Raw genomic sequence first — 13,846 nt, 5'->3', positions numbered from 1 at the left:
ACCTAACTCTGTGATTGACTATCCAGTAAACCAAGATGTGGCAGACACAACAGGCAAATTCCTGTTATACTGCTTTTGAGTCCCACCCAAGAAACTTCTACCTGTTGCTATCTGAAAATACAAGCACCGTTGCATCTCCTTTGTAGTATCTTACACAACACAGTAATGCAAAATAGCTGATTTTCTATCCCCAGCACCTCATCCTACAAGCATCCTGTTGTTTTCTGAACTCAAGGAAAGGTAGCTTTTCCAACAATTAAATTTCCAATGTATGAGTTAAGTTGGTTGAAATATGGATATCCCAGGAACCAAAAAAAAAAAAAATAAACTTGGAAACGAGAACCCTAAGTGCTCTCTTTACAACTTATGGCCACCTTCTAATAAAAATCCAATTGCCAGAACAACATTTTTAAAACTTTAGGGTTCTGATTCACAGACTAACATAGTCCAACATATCCAAATAAAGCTTTTCATCCATCCCACTTTTAAAAGTTAGGTCGAGGATAACAATCTGGATTTTCAGCCACTTCCCTCAGTTGCCTGTGGGAGTAGGCTGTCTGCCAGGTTATACTAACTCAAGGCGGGGGGGGGGGGAGGCGGTTTCCCCCGCCCCTTCCTCAACCATTTTCTTCCTCTCTTGATGGTTTGGTGCCCAGCGCTCCAATTTCAATGTCTGATGAGATTATTATTATTATTTTTTAATTTTACACAGCCTTTGCGAGGTCTTTAAAAAAAAGAAAAAGAAAAAAAAAAGACCACCCTAAGCAGTCAGGATCCCACGTGCAGAGCCCACGTGACCCAACACGATGGTTTTGTTTTCTTCAGCGTCGCGCACTTCTCGGAACGCTCTGACTCAATGGCACGACAGCGTAAGCAGCGGAACCGCACAGGTCGCGTGTGCAACCACTTAGGTCACGTGGCTGCGGAAAGGAAGCCGCCGCGTTTCACGTCACAGGGGTGGCCTTCCTCAAAAAGCTCTCGCGGCGAGCGAAGGGAGCGGGGTTTGGCTGGGTGAGTGGGAAGTTCTTTTTTTTTTTCTCTCTCTCTTTCTCTCTTTCCTTTCCGAACGGACTGCGCCTGCGCAGCTGGTAGCTGTCATCCGTGTGCGGAACAACAAGTCCCAGCGAGGTGTGTGTGTGTGTGTAAAAGAGTGGCGGGGGGGGGATGATAGTAGTTGGAAGCTTCAAGGAAGTCCGGCGACTTTTGACAACCCGCGTTCTCCGCTTGTGCCTCGAGGCAGCGTCGTTTTGAACCTCCTCTCGCGGCCAGGTAAAATGGGCAAAGGTGATGGAGGAGGAGGACTGACTTAACCCGCTTCTGGAGGAGGAGGCGGCGGCTCCTCCCATCCTCTCCCCCCCCCCCTCCGGCGAGAAAGACCCTGAAGAGACAGATGGGCCGGGGACGCCCCGTAATGGCCGGGGAAGGCTGCTTGGGAACCCCGGCGTCGGCCGGGCTGAGGGGGAGAAAAAAGGAGGAAGGGAAGGAGGCGGTGTCGGGGTTGGCCCTCGGGGGATGGAGGAGTAGGAAGAACGACGACCTTTTTTGGTGGGGTTTGGCCCTCGTGAGAAACGTTGAGGAGCAGCCCGTGAAGGCGATGTGGGTAAAAAAACAAAATAGCCGAGAGGAAGAGAGGGTGGTATGGAAGCGCCGTTTCACCGGGGGAGTAAAAAGCTTTAAGCGAGAGGGGGAAGCAGGTGGGTAGGCTGGAGCAGGAACAAGGAGGGCCTGTCGGAGGGGGAGTCGCCGGGCTTCCTTCGACTGCTGGCCTTGCTTGGCAGGGAGAGAAATTCCAGTCAACTGGTGGCCCTCCGGGGTTGAGACCAGCTTTGGGAGGGAGGCCTTCTGGCGATAGGAAGGTGAGGAATATCCCCTCAAAGGTGGCATCCAAAAGGCTGTTGGGTTCCCCTCACCACCACTTCCTCCCTTTGGTGGAATTGGCAAAGGCAGAGAAGTATCAGCTGAGTGAGGCAAAATAACTAGGTTTCTTTCAGGGTTTTTTTTTTTTTTTGCACTGAGGGTGAGGAAGAGGGATCCCCCAAGAGGCAGCTACATTTAAATGATATCTGCGGTCAAGTTTTTTTTAGGGTTTAGTCATGCTTCAAACTAATTTTGTAGGGATTTCAAGGGCTAGGCATTTTTTTTTAAAAAAAAAAATTGGGCCGCCAGAGTTTTTTTTTTAAACATTAAATCTGTGTGCTTAATTGGAACATAGTGAAAAGCTGGACTTCATCTCTCTTCCTGCTTTTGAAAGTATATCGAATTAAAAGTAAACTATCTAATGTGTAACTATATTGGAAATTGACACCACAAAGACTAAACAGATAGATGATGGCATCAGCATTTGTGCATATATTCTTTTCCTTCTAAGCCTTTGTCTCTTTTTGTGACCTGAAATAAGTTTTAGCCAATGAGTTTGAGTTTACTTGAAGTTATTATAAGATTTGCTTGTATGATTTATTTCTTTATCTGTATAAAGAATTAGTGTTTGAGCTGTATAAAGAATTAGTGTTTTAGATCAGTTAATAGGGTGGTCAACATGCAACCACAACTGATCATTTTTGTTAATTCCCCAGAGCTTTCTCTGACTAGAGTACTGAAATTTGGCAGAACAGTTGCTGAAAAAAATATGGAAAATGATGCAAAATTATCTTACACACACGTGTGTGTATATATATATGTGTGTGTGTGTAGGTTTTTAGTTCATCACCAAATCAATTCCTACCAAAAATATGTCAGTTTTAATTATCTTCCATTGCTGTAGTGGAATTTATTTAGCCTACATCTTAAATGTTACTGCAATGTCCCTTCCAAGATTTTATATTTTATATTCAAGTGTTTTCCCAATAGACTTCTCATAAATTTATTATGTTCTGCTTACCACCATTATTTTCAATTGCGATAACTTGTCTTGAAGGCTTTTAATATTGACAGATTGTTTCCTTATTAAAAGTATTTAATATTCATTTTTTTTGAATATTCAACTCAAAAATTCAATTTGATTTGGTTTATTTTCAATTAAAATCCTGAAACTTTTATATTTATAGGAATAATCATGAATATGTTAGATCCCAGATCTGCATACAGTTTTCCCAGATTCAGTTTAAAACCAGTTTTATCATTTGTTAGCATTTGAGGTTATTAGTTTAGAACTATCTATTTTTTCAGGCTTAGCTGTACCAAAATGCTCACTCATTTGTGCACTCAAATGCCATAGATTTACCTAGTAATACTGCATCTGATAAAGTAAATTTGTTCTAGAATTGACCAAATTTGAGTCCATAATGTATTCATGTTGGACATCTTAGGTTGTCTTTTTAATGAAATATGTGCAAATTGTGTTACATGTTATTTACAATGAATTCTGATGTATAAACATTTTGTAAATTCTCAAATTTAAATCTCTAATAATGCACAATGTGGATTATGCCTGGAAAAATGTTTCAGAAATTGAATATGCCTTAAGACTGGTGATATGTTGCCTGAAGGACAGCTGAGGGCGAGTCTCACCATGATAGGCAGACTGTGTCAGTTTTTTTCTCTGGACATTAGAAATGTTGCTGATTTGGAGAGGATGTCCTTTCTCTAAATGAGTAATTTGGAGAGGCTGCCCTTTCTCTAAATGAGTAATGGGGGATGCCTCTAGTTTCATTATGATCAGTAGAAACTTTGTAGCAAAGATTTCATTTTTCTGACCCATTTATCCATTCTGGTTCCTCCTGGATACTACAGATACATTTTGTACACTGTTAACCTGAAGACTAGATGTTTAGTGTATTTAGGATTATTCTTGGGGTAGTTTCTGAAATTTCAAATGTAGGACGGATGTCTTAGCATTGTATTTGTTAAGAGGTCACTCACTACATGGCAATTTGAGACAGAACTGTTTGTGCATTTATTTCCCTCTTCAGGTGGGATTTGCACTAAATATGGCTAGTTGAAGACCTATCTGATTGCTCAAGCATTTGGTGAGCTATGCTTTCAGATTTGGTTCATGGTTGTCATTTAATACCTTAGTTCTTAAACTGCTTATAATTTTAAATATATTATTTCATTTATTGAACTTTTTTAATCATATAATTTTTGACATTAAAATTGGAAGTAATTTTTAACAATGGGTTAAAATTATAGAAATATCTAAGTTGTAGAATGCTCATAAAAGTCTCATACATAGACTGCTGTACATTTTAATGTAATCTATAGATCAAAACCAATTGTCTTTTTATAAAACTTTTAGCCCCTCCCACCTCCAATCTTCTTTTACTATATTGTCCATTTCCTGCTCATCTCACGTTTTAAAACAAAAGTTGAGAATAAAGAATGATCTTTGTTGCTATGATTGCAACATCTTTCTATATTATGTGGCTGAAGATGAAACAAATGTCAAGAATAATACATGGAAATATTCTTACCTTAAAAAAAGATACCTTTGGGTTCATTTTGGGTAGCATTAAGAAAGCATGTTGAGACTTTTACATATAACTGTCATGTGTAGACTTCTATGAAATGTAGAATTGTACCACAGAATATAAATTAATTTGTACATGATGTATAATTTGTTTACTGTGATATGAATATCAAGTTATTGAACTCTGAAGAAGTTCAGCTTTAATCTTAGAGTGTGCACCCTCAAAAACATGGTGATCCAGGGCTAATACTGTTGGTTTATTTTGTGAAGTAAGGAATGGTATGGTGTCTTTCCCTAGCTCCACAAACAGAAGCTTGCTGGATTGTATATTGAATATTGTATATTGAATATTGAATATTGAATATTGTTGAATATTGAATATTGTTTAAAAATTGATGACAGGAAAAATTATTTCACTATATTGAGGGGAATATATTAATCTAAAGCAGGGGTCTCCAAATTTGGTAGCTTTAAGAATTGTGGAGTTTAGCTCCCAAAGTTGATGCCCACAAGTCTTAAAATTGCAAAGTTTGGAGACTCTTGATCTAGAGCAAGGGTGTCAAACTCGCGGCCCACCGGCCAGATGTGTCATGTGCTTGCCCTGCCCGCCTTGGTTTAGTGAAGGGGAAAAAAGTCTCAAAATGTCACGTGACGCTGCTGTGATGCGAGTTTGGCACTTCTGATCTAGAGGATACAAGATGAGTTGTATGGTACTTTCAGGTCTACTGTCCAAAGGGTCTGATGGGCAAGAGTAGGTAGAGGACTGGAATAACAGTTTAAGAGTCTGCAATTGCTGTGCTCATATTATCTGCAGCTTGAATAGATTACTTTACTTTACTTAATGATGGGCCTTGTGACATTCTAACTCTAATCTTTGTAAAATAGGATCTTGGTCCTGAAAGGTGAAATGATGTACTATTTTATTAAAGGTTGCAGAAAACCTACTTCTTTATTTGATCTAGCAACCTGTAGAACCGGGGACATAGTGAAGTTATTTCCTTAATTTCTCTGCTATATACAATACTAATTGATATCTATGTTATTAAAACTTTGAATAAATTATCATATTAGGCTTATCTACTGAAAATGCATACATCATAACTACATATTATTTACAGAAATTATTTAAAAAGCAATAGGAAACATGTAACACAAAGGTCAACCATCAAGAATGAAACAAATATTCTACATAAAAGGAAGCAAGAGTTATATTTTATAAAGGTTTACTGAAATAAGTATGTTTAGATTCCATTAAAAAACCTTCAACAATAACTGACAGATTTTTATTTGGGAGAAAGTTTTTAATTGAGAGATATTGTAACTAGAGCAGTGAAAAGGTTCCGCATCTTCTACTCATTTATTCAGTACGATGAAACACCACTAAAGGTTATTTTAATATTGCTCTGAATTCTCTAAAAAAAGAGAATTTTTTTCTCTAAAGAGAAAAAAAGAAAAAGGGCAGCTCAAACTTTTTTTTGGATCTCTAAAGCAAAAATGTTTGGAAGACTGGATTCATCCTTCTTCCTGAATCAATTTAGGAAATGAATAACTGAATCTTACTTCCTTCTGTACTGAGAATTTTGCCTATCCCTGCTTTGTAGAAGAAGAATGAAGTATGGATAAAGCAGAGTCAATTTTTCTTATTTTACTTTCACTGCACCTTTTCCCACCTAAGCTTGTGACATCTAAGGAAGTTGATAGAGTTTTTCCCACCTGTGGATGGATACATTATCTGTCTGGCTTCTTATGGTAGCAGATTAGGCTAATATACAGCCAGACTCAGTAATTCAGGGAGGAAGTGGCACCTGAACAATAATCATTTTCCCCAAACCCTGTTTTTGATCCCTGATTTTTAGAGTCCAGAAAATAATAGAGGAAACAGGTTATCCTGTCAGAATTCAAACCTGAGCAAAGGATTGAGACAGCATTGATTGCTGTGCTGAATGACCACTTTGGGGATCTGGACAGAGGAATTATGCTTCTTTTGATGCTATCAGACTTCTCAATGGCAGCTGATATTATCATCCTGAATTGCTTGAGAAGTTTGAAGATTAGAAACACTGTTTCATGATCACGTTGGCTGGGCTTCTCTGGTAGATTAGTCTTCTTAGATGGGAGATGCTATTCTCTTTACATCTCTAAAGATTTAAAACAGCATTTTGAATTGAACCAAGAAGCTTAAATCTGAAGCTGCAGAAGAATATTTAGAATTATTTATGAACTGCTACAGTTTGCACTACGTGGTGTTTCAAAAACAAACAAACATAATGATGGAAGTTTCCTAAAAATTCAACACTGCAGAATTAACCACACCATCCCTAGTAGTTTTTTATACCATTGTGGTCTGTGGTCCATATGCAATTCCCTAAGTAATTTGCAATTGAGCTGTTAACATATTAGTAAATAATCTCCCTGTTGATAAGGGCTATCTTTAAAAAATCAGCATTGTCCCCTGCCCCTTTCAGTGTGTGAGCAAACCACATAACTCTAGAAGAGACAGGAAAGAAAAGGTGAATGCTGGCTTGCTGCAGTCCAGAACAATAAAAAGTGCTTCACTCACACAGAAAGAAAACAACTGCAGATCTTGCAGATTTTGACCAAGCAGTATGGCTCTTTCCTTAGGCTGAAAAAAATGTTCCTGTGCCAAGGCCAATGATGCTACTCAAAAATAAGGGCACGATTTCTTCTCAATTTCTTCCTGCCTTTACTACATTTTCTCTTTGCACCCAGTAACAGCTGCATGGATCTATTCCCTATAGCTGACCACGGTTTTCTCAGACTCTGTGTGGAAAGGGGGAAGTGTGCCTACTTATAGAGGTTGTAGTAGGTTCTATGAGTTCCCTGCAGGATAGCAACTTTTTCAAGTGGGGAGATGTCTTTACCTAGAGTTCAGTGCTTAGGCATGTCAGCAGACTCCCATAGTCTCTTCTGCAAATCTACTGTGTTTCTCATATAATAAGGCTGGGTCTTATTTTTTTTTGAGCCCCGAAAAAATGGCTAGGCCGTCTTTTCGGGGGTGATTTAATTCCCCCCCTTGCATCTTCGGGCGGGCGGCGATGGCTTGGATGTTGACCTCGGCGTTGGTGCGGCACTTCGTATCGGGGTCAACGCAGGCAGCACCATATCCGGGTGTGCAACAAAAGTACTTCCTAACAGCAAGCCCCACCCCCATTCCCCCCCATTTTGCATGTTTTAATATAGGCCTTAATTTGGGGGGGAGGGGCTTAATTTCATTTCATGCCTATAAAATATGCTGGGACTTCCTATTGGGGGAGGCCATATTGTTGGAGAAACAGGGTAGTGATTTCATTATTCATAGCTTTTTATATAGGTATTAACTACCTGTAGACAGCTTCAAGGTCAAAAGCAACTTCAACCATCACTGAGCTACTTCTGTGTCTTAAATGGTAAAAGATAAAATAATAACATTTGATTCTCTTTTTCAGTAAAATAAATTTATGTTTAATGGCATATAGTACTTTGTTTTTGAGCCACTTGAAACTTCTCTGTTATTTATGAAAAGACTTCAGACTAATGAACTGGTAAGGGCATTTCTCATTATATTGTTAAGGAAAAAACAAAAAAAGACAGCATAAGGATATAAATTTAGAAAGGAAAGAAATTACTAATTAGAAATATTTACTTGAATCAACTAGGGTGACCCATTTTTGTGTTCAAAATATGGTGTGGGTATTAATGATAATTTTAGGGTCTTTGGTTTATCTGTTATCTTTAACCTGAATTTTGGTAAATAGCGAACCAAGCTAACAACTATTAAAAAAAGTTGTTAAGTGGAAGACTGTTTTCTGCATAAAAGATTTCATAAGGATGCAAATGTAAATAAACAATATTTACAGGGAAGTTTGAGACACTAACTATGCTGCATAGGGATCCGTAGGGAGCTTTCAGAATGTGAACTCTTGCTTTATGCTAACAATTCTTTTGATGTGTCTCTAATTTAGCTATGACATTAGCTTAGGAGTTATGAGTGCACTTAAACCTATGTCAGATTTCTGGCACATACGTCTCTTGGGGTTTTAGATGTACAGTAGTTTATCTTTGAGTCATTATCTGAGGCAATGAATGTCTTTCTGATTACTAAAAACATAATGATCCATATATCATTATCTATATCAAGGGATTAGCCCAGTATATTAGCATGAGATCAGGATTCTAAATTAATATCCTAATAACCAAATGTTGTTTTCTATTAGTCTATCTGAGGCAAACTTGAAGGATGAACTGTCCTGGAAAATTAAGTTTGCTAACCTATTAATCTAGAAAAATATATTTAGTCAGATAATCATGGACAGATAACATGAGATAAGATTGAATTATCTTCTTTTTCAAATCATATGTCACTGATTTTTCAAACATGTATAAATGTACATAGTTATAAGATAATTTTACTTGAAGTTATCAATTTCAAAATGATGTCAAAACACTTATGCTTGTATCTAAATTATCTTAACAACTGAGATTCTGGATATATCCAAATAAATAAAATGAAATCTGCTATCTGAAATTTATTATTTCTTAAATATGCCAAATTCATCCAATGCCCTCCTTTGATTCTTTTCAAAGCTGCTTTTCATTTTCCCATCGCTGCAGCTGTTCTTTGAACTATTTCAAACAATTAATTCCCATTGCATTTCTTAATAAAACATTTCATGAGCTGTTTCTCAACAGTAGTCCCTAGTTTTTATAAGGCAACTATATTTTATCTATGGTAAACTAAACTGCTACAAAGAATAACACACTAGAAAACACAGTTTGCATTATTTAAGGGCAGATACTTTGATGAGTAGTATTAGAAATTCCCTTTCTAAAAAAAAAGATTGTTCATGCACAAACTTGGAGAAGTCTCACAGTGTTGCGCCATCTGTAAACTTGTAATTATGAGTGCCACTGAAAATGTTTTTTGTCAAGTTACTCTCCAGGAACCCAAGAAACTCAGTCCCATTTAGAACAGTCTGCTTTCTGGTGTGGTACTTGCCTCTACAATGATCTTAAATAATATTTAATATTAATATTGAGAGACAGTTTGGTGTAGTGGACTAGAAATTGGGAGACCATGAGTTCTATTTATGCCTTAGCCAGAAAGTTAGCTGGATGACCTTAGGCCAGTCACTTTCTCTAAGCCCTAGGAAGTAGGCAATGTCAAATCGCTTCCAAAATCTTGTCAAGAAAATTGCAGAGTCTAATCCAGACAGTTGCCAGGAGTCAGCAATAAATCAAAAGCAACTATATATATGATTTAATATTTAATATTTAACATTTATATATTAAATCTCTCTCTATATTATATAAAATCTCTATATTATATATTTGACATAAATAATATAAAATATTAACTTTGAATATTACATATTAAATACACAGAATGTTTATATCCCACAGCTAATATTTAAAATTGCTCAAGAATAGCGCTACATTGCATCAACACATGTGTTGGTAATACAATAGGTTTTAAAATGTTAAACACATTTAGGCTTTCAGATTATCTTGAATTTACTGTAAGCTATGACAGTTCTGCTGTCAATGTGCTATGCAGAATGAATTAATTGAGGAGTAATTTGGAATCTTTATCTGTGCTTGTACAGTCAGGTAAAAGTTTAAAAGTTTATCCTCACTGCCATGTGCTCTGGATATATTTTATCCTTCTCTCATTCCCACCCCATTGTTGGAATTAATAGTATTGCCACATTTTATAAGTTGCTTCTGCTTCCATCAGTCTTGCTGAAAAACACAAGCGTTAGGTTTGTAGACTGTTAATCAAAGTGTACTTAATTTTTGATAGACAAGATTGGTTCAATCAATGCTTCCTTTTGTGTGTTGAATATTATGTTAGGCTATAGTTATTGTCTTTTGTTTCCCAATATTTTGATTTTTTCAGGGACAGTATATTTTAATGAAACCAGATATTCAGAGGGTTCAGTCACATTATTTATTTCAATTTACCAGTAGATATCTTACTATGGTATGTTAAATAAGTACTGTATAATCTTCCAGTAACTTGTTTTGTTATCAAATCTGTAGATTTAAGTTAATAATTCATATCTGCATATTTGGAAACTGAACATTTTGAGCAATACTTTGTTTGACAGATTTGACTGCTGCAAATATTTTGTACTGAGAATAGATGATCCTCTTGGCTCCTCTTGTTTGGAAAAAAGTCACAGCTGGTATATTATAATTTGGACGCATGAGAGTTGGTTAACTGTGGGCTGAATCTGAAGTCTTTGTTATAAGAGAGTAGCTGTGTAACATTATATTCTGCTTTGCCTTGATTGAAACTAAGAGATTTAATTAAACATGATATATACATATTGTGTGGTTTATGTTCTCTTAGCTTAGGTGATTATTTCTATTCTAGACAGACATATATACTGAAAAACATTTTGTTCACAGTTCACTTATGTACAAATTTTCTAACTGCAAATTGAAAAATAGGGAAGTGTAAAAGCAAAATTATATAATAATTAAATTATAATCATACAACAAAGTGTAAAGTTCCATTATTAATAATTTTGAATGAATTAGTCTGTTAGTGTCTTAGTTGCGGGCATTATATTTTAATTTTCTGACTTTTTAGATCCTTGGGGGGAGATTTTATTCTGCTCTAAAAAAAGTTTAATATAGAATTGATAACCATTTATGGATTATAATTCTATGCATTGACTTTATCATATCCAAAGTTTTGCGCTCTTAACCTGAGGTTTTAATGTATTAACTTCTGCTTGAATTGTTAAATAAGGATAGAGTATTTAGATTTGACAGAAATTTCATTAGTTCATTGTGATTTATGATTTAGATTGTACAGGCCACTTTAGTTAATCCACGGGTGTCAACCTCGATCAGGTCACAGGCTGGATCGTGATATATCGTGATTTTTTTTTCCTTTGCGGAGCTGGGGTGGGCGTGGCCTGCATGTGACGTATCCGGCCTGTGGGCCACCAGTTTGACAGGCCTGAGTTATTCAGTATTGAATTAATTTTAATAACGATTTTGAAATCTTGGATTAGTAGAAGAAACTTTATTATATAGAATTGATCTAATGCCACTGTGAAATTCTAGTTTCAGTTGTTTGTTTATCCCAACTTTTTTATTTTTACAACTAACTACTACTTCCTCCTACTTTCCCCACAACAACCCCGTGAGGTGGGTTGGACTGATGATTGGTTCAAAATCACACAGCTGGCTTTCATGACTTAAGGCAGGATTTGAACTCAAGCTCTCCCGCTTTCTGTCCTGATGCTTTACCATTATATCAAACTAAGCAGTTTGTAAATCTCTATTTGCTTTGCATTTTTCATTTTTTTTCTGTGTTTCCTGTTGGCAGTATTTTTAGATGCCTACTAAAATAATTACTACCATTACACACTTTCAGTGAAAACAAACATTTTTCAGCTACCTAGATTCCCAAGCCAGAACTCCATCAGTTGAATTATAAACCAAATAGAGTTCTTTATATCCTATACATTTCTATCTGTAACAGCTAGGTATGACCATATTCTATACTAGTTGAAATAGAAATTGCTATCTTAAAAAGCAGCCTCTTGTAAAACACATTGTTGTTATATCATCTGGAAATGACTAGAACATGGATAATCTAGAAAAAGACTCAGTTTGTATGGTTTATTCCATGCTACTGATCACAGAAAGGCAGAAAGGAGAACTGCAACTATTGGTCAATCACTGTTTTGAAAAGATTGATCTGCTGCCAATTGTTTCAGTGAACATTCAGCAAAATGATCTCCCATTTTAACTGTTGCTGAAGTTACCATGTATGGATTTTTGTGAAAGGATTATAACATTTAGTTTGTAGTAAAAATAGTCTTTATCTTTTCCATAATGCCTAGTAGCAGATTTCAGGATTATTTTTTCCATACATGATTTTTATTAAAATTGTAAAATAAGTCTTAGTAAAACTTTTAAACCAAGAATAATGTTCTGGTTTGTTAGTAATCCTAACCCCACTTTAATTTATCTTGCAATAATGCTAAATCCCTGTATGATATTGCTTAGCACTTATACTGAGATGATATGGAATTCTGTTGCATTTATCAAAATATAAGGAGATGGATAGCAGTCATACTGCAGCTCTTTCTAGAGCAACTTAGGGCTCTTTCCTATATCCTTAGTTATGAGAGGAGAACCAGAGGTGGTATTCAGCAGGTTTTGACCAGTTCTGGAGAACCGACAAATCCCACCTCTGACTGGAGATTTTACAGTATCCTTTCCCTGCCACGCCCACCAAGTCATGCCCACAGAGTAGTAAAAAAAAATTGGCTGGAGAACAATGGGAGGACAGTGGAAAACCATTGCTTTAGCAGCTGCCTTTTTGCTATGCCTCAAATATAAGACCAGCAAAAGTGCCTCCCTCAGTTAAGAGCAGGAAAACATCTGCTGCTATTATTGGGAATGATACTGTCCAGAAAGTTTGGAGATAAGGAAGGAATCACCATGGTGGTAGATGGTGAAGCATCTGCACTGGAGTGGGGGGCATTGAAGAGAGAGCAGAGAGGGGGAAGAATCCCTTTTCCTGTTTCTAGCTCCTCTGACAGTAAGCATAGATCAAAGGGGTAGATGGATGCTGTGGAAGTTAGCATTACTAGGGAAGAAACGTTGCTCTCGATAGCCAAAAGAGAAATGGCCAAAGAGCTACATGCAGTTAGATGAGAGGAGCAGTCTAGGAGTAAGCTAATTGGAGCCTTGCAGATTACTTATATCACCCAAGCCTCTTGTTCATGTGAATTAGAATCTTGGCACAGAGGAAGGTTTCCACAGAAAAAACATTTGGAGTAACCTGGGTGTAAAGTGGAGGCTCTGGTGTGAAAATATGTAAATAGGCTATCTCTAAGACAGGGCACAGGGACTATGTAAACGAGCTGTCAGGAATAAAAACACCCAGGTGTTTTATCTTTATCTCCAACCTCAGGCTTTATCCAGAAGAATAAACTGTATATTATTATCTTTTATTGTTATATTGCATTGTATTTATCAATGTTTGGATGCTATGCATTTCCTAGAGTTCTAGCTGATTGAAACCATAAGTAAATAAATGAATAGGATACCAGAGGCCATCAAAAGAAATTGAGAATAAGCGGTGTCCAGGTTTTCCTATCATTTTGTCAGCCCATAAGCAAAGGAAGAACTTTTCGTGGGCAAATTGTTTTGAAACTAGACTGATGCTTCTATGCTTGAGTTGATTTCTGCTGCTCAAACTACTCAATATGGATCTGGATAGTATCTGGGGCCTGTTATGTCTTGTTTAAGAGAGTCTGTGGGAGAATCACCATGACTGTCAGGTTAATGGGAACCGAAACCACTAGGATTAAATGAGACATGTATCTTTAGAGTTTTTGATATAATAATATTTTAAATATATTTTTCTTTTCTTTTTGCTTGATGACTTTTTAAAGTTTTAAAAAATGTGCT

The 13,846-nt window shown here is 36.7% G+C and overlaps 1 protein-coding gene across 12 annotated transcripts in view; it reads left to right on the top strand.

Annotated features, from left to right (window-relative positions):
• The first annotated feature begins 800 nt into the window (after positions 1-800).
• The window catches only part of KDM4C (lysine demethylase 4C), a 196,363-nt gene continuing 183,317 nt past the window's right edge, over positions 801-13,846 (top strand). For 2 of the 12 annotated variants that reach the window (XM_087926667.1, XM_087926662.1), the window contains exon 1: positions 850-1,128. The gene's annotated coding sequence lies outside the window, so the exon portion shown is untranslated. Of the gene's footprint in view, positions 1,270-1,368; positions 1,597-13,846 lie in introns of those variants that run through there. The other 10 variants (XM_026703724.2, XM_026703720.2, XM_026703723.2 and 7 more) reach the window with 9 other exon arrangements.

Source organism: Pseudonaja textilis, chromosome 2, assembly GCF_049901715.1.
Source record: "Pseudonaja textilis isolate UNSWEBS1 chromosome 2, rPseTex1.2, whole genome shotgun sequence".
Lineage (NCBI taxonomy): Eukaryota > Metazoa > Chordata > Lepidosauria > Squamata > Elapidae > Pseudonaja > Pseudonaja textilis.
This window is presented reverse-complemented; position numbering and strand designations above follow the sequence as displayed.